Genomic DNA, 7,944 nt, shown 5'->3' on the forward strand with positions numbered 1-7,944 from the left:
TCAGTGGGCATGCAGGGGTCAGTATAGGGTGGGCTCATTGAGCAGACAGGGGTCAGTATAGGGTTGAGTCAGTGAGTAGACAGGGGTCAGCATAGGGTTGGATCAGTGAGCAGGCAGGGGTCAGTATAGGGTTGGGTCAGTGAGTAGACAGGGGTCAGTATAGGGTTGGATCAGTGAGCAGGCAGGGGTCAGTATAGGGTTAAGTCAGTGAGTAGACAGGGGTCAGTATAGGGTTGGATCAGTGAGCAGGCAGGGGTCAGTATAGGGTTGGGTGAGTGAGCAGGCAGGGGTCAGTATAGTGTTGGATCAGTGAGCAGGCAGGGGTTAGTATAGGGTTGGATCAGTGAGCAGGCAGGGGTCAGTATAGGGTTGGATCAGTGAGCAGGCAGGGGTCAGTATAGGGATGGATCAGTGAGCAGGCAGGGGTCAGTATAGGGTTGGATCAGTGAGCAGGCAGGGGTCAGTATAGGGTTGAGTCAGTGAGTAAACAGGGGTCAGTATAGGGTTGGGTCAGTGGGCAGGCAGGGGTCAGTATAGTGTTGGATCAGTGAGCAGGCATGGGTCAGTATAGGGTTGGATCAGTGAGCAGGCAGGGGTCAGTATAGGGTGGGATCAGTGTGCAGGCAGGGGTCAGTATAGGGTTGAGTCAGTGAGCAGGCAGGGGTCAGTATAGGGTTGGATCAGTGAGCAGGCAGGGGTCAGTATAGGGTTGAGTCAGTGAGTAGGCAGGGGTCAGTATAAGGTTGGGTCAGTGGGCAGGCAGGGGTCAGTATAGTGTTGGATCAGTGATCAGGCAGGGGTTAGTATAGGGTTGGATCAGTGAGCAGGCAGGGGTCAGTATAGGGTTGGATCAGTGAGCAGGCAGGGGTCAGTATAGGGTTGGGTCAGTGAGTAGACAGGGGTCAGTATAGGGTTGGATCAGTGAGCAGGCAGGGGTCAGTATAGGGTTGGATCAGTGAGCAGGCAGGGGTCAGTATAGGGTTGGGCCAGTGAGCAGTCAGGGGTCAGTATAGGGTTGAGTCAGTGAGTAGACAGGGGTCAGTATAGGGTTGGATCATTGAGCAGGCAGGGGTCAGTATAGGGTTGGGTCAGTGAGCAGGCAGGGGTCAGTATAGGGTTGGATCAGTGGGCATGCAGGGGTCAGTATAGGGTGGGCTCATTGAGCAGACAGGGGTCAGTATAGGGTTGAGTCAGTGAGTAGACAGGGGTCAGCATAGGGTTGGATCAGTGAGCAGGCAGGGGTCAGTATAGGGTTGGGTCAGTGAGTAGACAGGGGTCAGTATAGGGTTGGATCAGTGAGCAGGCAGGGGTCAGTATAGGGTTGAGTCAGTGAGTAGACAGGGGTCAGTATAGGGTTGGATCAGTGAGCAGGCAGGGGTCAGTAGAGGGTTGGGTCAGTGAGCAGGCAGGGTTCAGTATAGGGTTGGGTCAGTGGGCAGGCAGGGGTCAGTATAGGGTTGGGTCAGTGGGCAGGCAGGGTTCAGTATAGGGTTGGATCAGTGAGCAGGCAGGTGTCAGTATAGGGTTGGGTCAGTGGGCAGGCTGGGGTCAGTATAGGGTTGGATCAGTGGCCAGGCATGGGTCAGTATAGGGTTGAGTCAGTGAGTAGACAGGGGTCAGTATAGGGTTGGATCATTGAGCAGGCAGGGGTCAGTATAGGGTTGGGTCAGTGAGCAGGCAGGGGTCAGTATAGGGTTGGATCAGTGGGCATGCAGGGGTCAGTATAGGGTGGGCTCATTGAGCAGACAGGGGTCAGTATAGGGTTGAGTCAGTGAGTAGACAGGGGTCAGCATAGGGTTGGATCAGTGAGCAGGCAGGGGTCAGTATAGGGTTGGGTCAGTGAGTAGACATGGGTCAGTATAGGGTTGGATCAGTGAGCAGGCAGGGGGCAGTATAGGGTTGAGTCAGTGAGTAGACAGGGGTCAGTATAGGGTTGGATCAGTGAGCAGGCAGGGGTCAGTATAGGGTTGGGTCAGTGAGCAGGCAGGGTTCAGTATAGGGTTGGGTCAGTGTGCAGGCAGGGGTCAGTATAGGGTTGGGTCAGTGGGCAGGCAGGGTTCAGTATAGGGTAGGATCAGTGAGCAGGCAGGGGTCAGTATAGGGTTGGGTCAGTATGCAGGCAGGGGTCAGTATAGGGTTGGATCAGTGGCCAGGCAGGGGTCAGTATAGGGTTGAGTCAGTGAGTAGACAGGGGTCAGTATAGGGTTGGATCATTGAGCAGGCAGGGGTCAGTATAGGGTTTGGTCAGTGAGCAGGCAGGGGTCAGTATAGGGTTGGATCAGTGGGCATGCAGGGGTCAGTATAGGGTTGGATCAGTGAGCAGACAGGGGTCAGTATAGGGTTGAGTCAGTGAGTAGACAGGGGTCAGCATAGGGTTGGATCAGTGAGCAGGAAGGGGTCAGTATAGGGTTGGGTCAGTGAGTAGACAGGGGTCAGTATAGGTTTGGATCAGTGAGCAGGCAGGGGTCAGTATAGGGTTGAGTCAGTGAGTAGACAGGGGTCAGTATAGGGTTGGATCAGTGAGCAGGCAGGGGTCAGTAGAGGGTTGGGTCAGTGAGCAGGCAGGGTTCAGTATAGGGTTGGGTCAGTGGGCAGGCAGGGGTCAGTATAGGGTTGGGTCAGTGGGCAGGCAGGGTTCAGTATAGGGTTGGATCAGTGAGCAGGCAGGTGTCAGTATAGGGTTGGGTCAGTGGGCAGGCAGGGGTCAGTATAGGGTTGGATCAGTGGCCAGGCAGGGGTCAGTATAGGGTTGAGTCAGTGAGTAGACAGTGGTCAGTATAGGGTTGGATCATTGAGCAGGCAGGGGTCAGTATAGGGTTGGGTCAGTGAGCAGGCAGGGGTCAGTATAGGGTTGGATCAGTGGGCATGCAGGGGTCAGTATAGGGTGGGCTCATTGAGCAGACAGGGGTCAGTATAGGGTTGAGTCAGTGAGTAGACAGGGGTCAGCATAGGGTTGGATCAGTGAGCAGGCAGGGGTCAGTATAGGGTTGGGTCAGTGAGTAGACAGGGGTCAGTATAGGGTTGGATCAGTGAGCAGGCAGGGGTCAGTATAGGGTTAAGTCAGTGAGTAGACAGGGGTCAGTATAGGGTTGGATCAGTGAGCAGGCAGGGGTCAGTATAGGGATGGGTCAGTGAGCAGGCAGGGGTCAGTATAGTGTTGGATCAGTGAGCAGGCAGGGGTTAGTATAGGGTTGGATCAGTGAGCAGGCAGGGGTCAGTATAGGGTTGGATCAGTGAGCAGGCAGGGGTCAGTATAGGGATGGATCAGTGAGCAGGCAGGGGTCAGTATAGGGTTGGATCAGTGAGCAGGCAGGGGTCAGTATAGGGTTGAGTCAGTGAGTAGGCAGGGGTCAGTATAGGGTTGGGTCAGTGGGCAGGCAGGGGTCAGTATAGTGTTGGATCAGTGAGCAGGCAGGGGTCAGTATAGGGTTGGATCAGTGAGCAGGCAGGGGTCAGTATAGGGTGGGATCAGTGTGCAGGCAGGGGTCAGTATAGGGTTGAGTCAGTGAGCAGGCAGGGGTCAGTATAGGGTTGGATCAGTGAGCAGGCAGGGGTCAGTATAGGGTTGGATCAGTGATCAGGCAGGGGTCAGTATAGGGTTGAGTCAGTGAGTAGGCAGGGGTCAGTATAGGGTTGGGTCAGTGGGCAGGCAGGGGTCAGTATAGTGTTGGATCAGTGAGCAGGCAGGGGTTAGTATAGGGTTGGATCAGTGAGCAGGCAGGGGTCAGTATAGGGTTGGATCAGTGAGCAGGCAGGGGTCAGTATAGGGTTGGGTCAGTGAGTAGACAGGGGTCAGTATAGGGTTGGATCAGTGAGCAGGCAGGGGTCAGTATAGGGTTGGATCAGTGAGCAGGCAGGGGTCAGTATAGGGTTGGGCCAGTGAGCAGTCAGGGGTCAGTATAGGGTTGAGTCAGTGAGTAGACAGGGGTCAGTATAGGGTTGGATCATTGAGCAGGCAGGGGTCAGTATAGGGTTCGGTCAGTGAGCAGGCAGGGGTCAGTATAGGGTTGGATCAGTGGGCATGCAGGGGTCAGTATAGGGTGGGCTCATTGAGCAGACAGGGGTCAGTATAGGGTTGAGTCAGTGAGTAGACAGGGGTCAGCATAGGGTTGGATCAGTGAGCAGGCAGGGGTCAGTATAGGGTTGGGTCAGTGAGTAGACAGGGGTCAGTATAGGGTTGGATCAGTGAGCAGGCAGGGGTCAGTATAGGGTTGAGTCAGTGAGTAGACAGGGGTCAGTATAGGGTTGGATCAGTGAGCAGGCAGGGGTCAGTAGAGGGTTGGGTCAGTGAGCAGGCAGGGTTCAGTATAGGGTTGGGTCAGTGGGCAGGCAGGGGTCAGTATAGGGTTGGGTCAGTGGGCAGGCAGGGTTCAGTATAGGGTTGGATCAGTGAGCAGGCAGGTGTCAGTATAGGGTTGGGTCAGTGGGCAGGCAGGGGTCAGTATAGGGTTGGATCAGTGGCCAGGCAGGGGTCAGTATAGGGTTGAGTCAGTGAGTAGACAGGGGTCAGTATAGGGTTGGATCATTGAGCAGGCAGGGGTCAGTATAGGGTTGGGTCAGTGAGCAGGCAGGGGTCAGTATAGGGTTGGATCAGTGGGCATGCAGGGGTCAGTATAGGGTGGGCTCATTGAGCAGACAGGGGTCAGTATAGGGTTGAGTCAGTGAGTAGACAGGGGTCAGCATAGGGTTGGATCAGTGAGCAGGCAGGGGTCAGTATAGGGTTGGGTCAGTGAGTAGACAGGGGTCAGTATAGGGTTGGATCAGTGAGCAGGCAGGGGGCAGTATAGGGTTGAGTCAGTGAGTAGACAGGGGTCAGTATAGGGTTGGATCAGTGAGCAGGCAGGGGTCAGTATAGGGTTGGGTCAGTGAGCAGTCAGGGTTCAGTATAGGGTTGGGTCAGTGGGCAGGCAGGGGTCAGTATAGGGTTGGGTCAGTGGGCAGGCAGGGTTCAGTATAGGGTTGGATCAGTGAGCAGGCAGGGGTCAGTATAGGGTTGGGTCAGTGGGCAGGCAGGGGTCAGTATAGGGTTGGATAAGTGGCCAGGCAGGGGTCAGTATAGGGTTGGATCAGTGAGCAGGCAGGGGTCAGTATAGGGTTGGATCAGTGAGCAGGCAGGGGTCAGTATAGGGTTGGATCAGTGAGTAGGCAGGGGTCAGTATAGGGTTGGATCAGTGAGCAGGCAGGGGTCAGTATAGGGTTGGGTCAGTGGGCAGGCAGGGGTCAGTATAGGGTTGGATCAGTGAGCAGGCAGGGGTCAGTATAGGGTTGGATCAGTGAGCAGGCAGGGGTCAGTATAGGGTTGGATCAGTGGGCAGGCAGGGGTCAGTATAGGGTTGAGTCAGTGAGCAGCCAGGGGTCAGTATAGAGTTGGATCAGTGAGCAGGCAGGGGTCAGTATAGGGTTGGATCAGTGAGCAGGCAGGGGTCAGTATAGGGTTGGGTCAGTGGGCAGGCTGGGGTCAGTATAGTGTTGGATCAGTGAGCAGGCAGGGGTTAGTATAGGTTTGGATCAGTGAGCAGGCAGGGGTCAGTATAGGGTTGGATCAGTGAGCAGGCAGGGGTCAGTATAGGGTTGGATCAGTGAGCAGGCAGGGGTCAGTATAGGGTTGGATCAGTGAGCAGGCAGGGGTCAGTATAGGGTTGAGTCAGTGAGTAGGCAGGGGTCAGTATAGGGTTGGGTCAGTGGGCAGGCAGGGGTCAGTATAGTGTTGGATCAGTGAGCAGGCAGGGGTCAGTATAGGGTTGGATCAGTGAGCAGGCAGGGGTCAGTATAGGGTGGGATCAGTGGGCAGGCAGGGGTCAGTATAGGGTGGGGTCAGTGAGCAGGCAGGGGTCAGTATAGGGTTGGTTCAGTGAGCAGGCAGGGGTCAGTATAGGGTGGGGTCAGTGAGCAGGCAGGGGTCAGTATAGGGTTGGGTCAGTGAGCAGGCAGGGGTCAGTATAGGGTGGGCTCAGTGAGCAGGCAGGGGTCAGTATAGGGTTGGGTCAGTGGGCAGGCAGGGGTCAGTATAGGGTTGGGTCAGTGATCAGGCAGGGGTCAGGATAGGGTTGGGTCAGTGAGTAGGCAGGGGTTAGTATAGGGTGGGCTCAGTGAGCAGGTATGTGTCAGTATAGGGTTGGGTCAGTGGGCAGTCAGGGATCAGTATAGGGTTGGTCCAGTGAGCAGGCAGGGGTCAGCATAGGGTAGGGTCAGTGAGCAGGCAGGGGTCAGTATAGGGTTGGATCAGTGGGCATGCAGGGGTCAGTATAGGGTGGGCTCATTGAGCAGACAGGGGTCAGTATAGGGTTGAGTCAGTGAGTAGACAGGGGTCAGCATAGGGTTGGATCAGTGGGCAGGCAGGGGTCAGTATAGGGTTGGGTCAGTGAGTAGACAGGGGTCAGTATAGGGTTGGATCAGTGAGCAGGCAGGGGTCAGTAGAGGGTTGGGTCAGTGAGCAGGCAGGGTTCAGTATAGGGTTGGGTCAGTGGGCAGGCAGGGGTCAGTATGGGGTTGGGTCAGTGGGCAGGCAGGGTTCAGTATAGGGTTGGATCAGTGAGCAGGCAGGTGTCAGTATAGGGTTGGGTCAGTGGGCAGGCAGGGGTCAGTATAGGGTTGGATCAGTGGCCAGGCAGGGGTCAGTATAGGGTTGAGTCAGTGAGTAGACAGGGGTCAGTATAGGGTTGGATCATTGAGCAGGCAGGGGTCAGTATAGGGTTGGGTCAGTGAGCAGGCAGGGGTCAGTATAGGGTTGGATCAGTGGGCATGCAGGGGTCAGTATAGGGTGGGCTCATTGAGCAGACAGGGGTCAGTATAGGGTTGAGTCAGTGAGTAGACAGGGGTCAGCATAGGGTTGGATCAGTGAGCAGGCAGGGGTCAGTATAGGGTTGGGTCAGTGAGTAGACAGGGGTCAGTATAGGGTTGGATCAGTGAGCAGGCAGGGGGCAGTATAGGGTTGAGTCAGTGAGTAGACAGGGGTCAGTATAGGGTCGGATCAGTGAGCAGGCAGGGGTCAGTATAGGGTTGGGTCAGTGAGCAGTCAGGGTTCAGTATAGGGTTGGGTCAGTGGGCAGGCAGGGGTCAGTATAGGGTTGGGTCAGTGGGCAGGCAGGGTTCAGTATAGGGTTGGATCAGTGAGCAGGCAGGGGTCAGTATAGGGTTGGGTCAGTGGGCAGGCAGGGGTCAGTATAGGATTGGATAAGTGGCCAGGCAGGGGTCAGTATAGGGTTGGATCAGTGAGCAGGCAGGGGTCAGTATAGGGTTGGATCAGTGAGCAGGCAGGGGTCAGTATAGGGTTGGATCAGTGAGCAGGCAGGGGTCAGTATAGGGTTGGATCAGTGAGCAGGCAGGGGTCAGTATAGGGTTGGGTCAGTGGGCAGGCAGGGGTCAGTATAGGGTTGGATCAGTGAGCAGGCAAGGGTCAGTATAGGGTTGGATCAGTGAGCAGGCAGGGGTCAGTATAGGGTTCGATCAGTGGGCAGGCAGGGGTCAGTATAGGGTTGAGTCAGTGAGCAGTCAGGGGTCAGTATAGGGTTGGATCAGTGAGCAGGCAGGGGTCAGTATAGGGTTGGATCAGTGAGCAGGCAGGGGTCAGTATAGGGTTGGGTCAGTGGGCAGGCTGGGGTCAGTATAGTGTTGGATCAGTGAGCAGGCAGGGGTTAGTATAGGTTTGGATCAGTGAGTAGGCAGGGGTCAGTATAGGGTTGGATCAGTGAGCAGGCAGGGGTCAGTATAGGGTTGGATCAGTGAGCAGGCAGGGGTCAGTATAGGGTTGGATCAGTGAGCAGGCAGGGGTCAGTATAGGGTTGAGTCAGTGAGTAGGCAGGGGTCAGTATAGGGTTGGGTCAGTGGGCAGGCAGGGGTCAGTATAGTGTTGGATCAGTGAGCAGGCAGGGGTCAGTATAGGGTTGGATCAGTGAGCAGGCAGGGGTCAGTATAGGGTGGGATCAGTGGGCAGGCAGGGGTCAG

The sequence above is a fragment of the Pseudophryne corroboree genome, chromosome 1 (genome assembly GCF_028390025.1).
Source record: "Pseudophryne corroboree isolate aPseCor3 chromosome 1, aPseCor3.hap2, whole genome shotgun sequence".
Lineage (NCBI taxonomy): Eukaryota > Metazoa > Chordata > Amphibia > Anura > Myobatrachidae > Pseudophryne > Pseudophryne corroboree.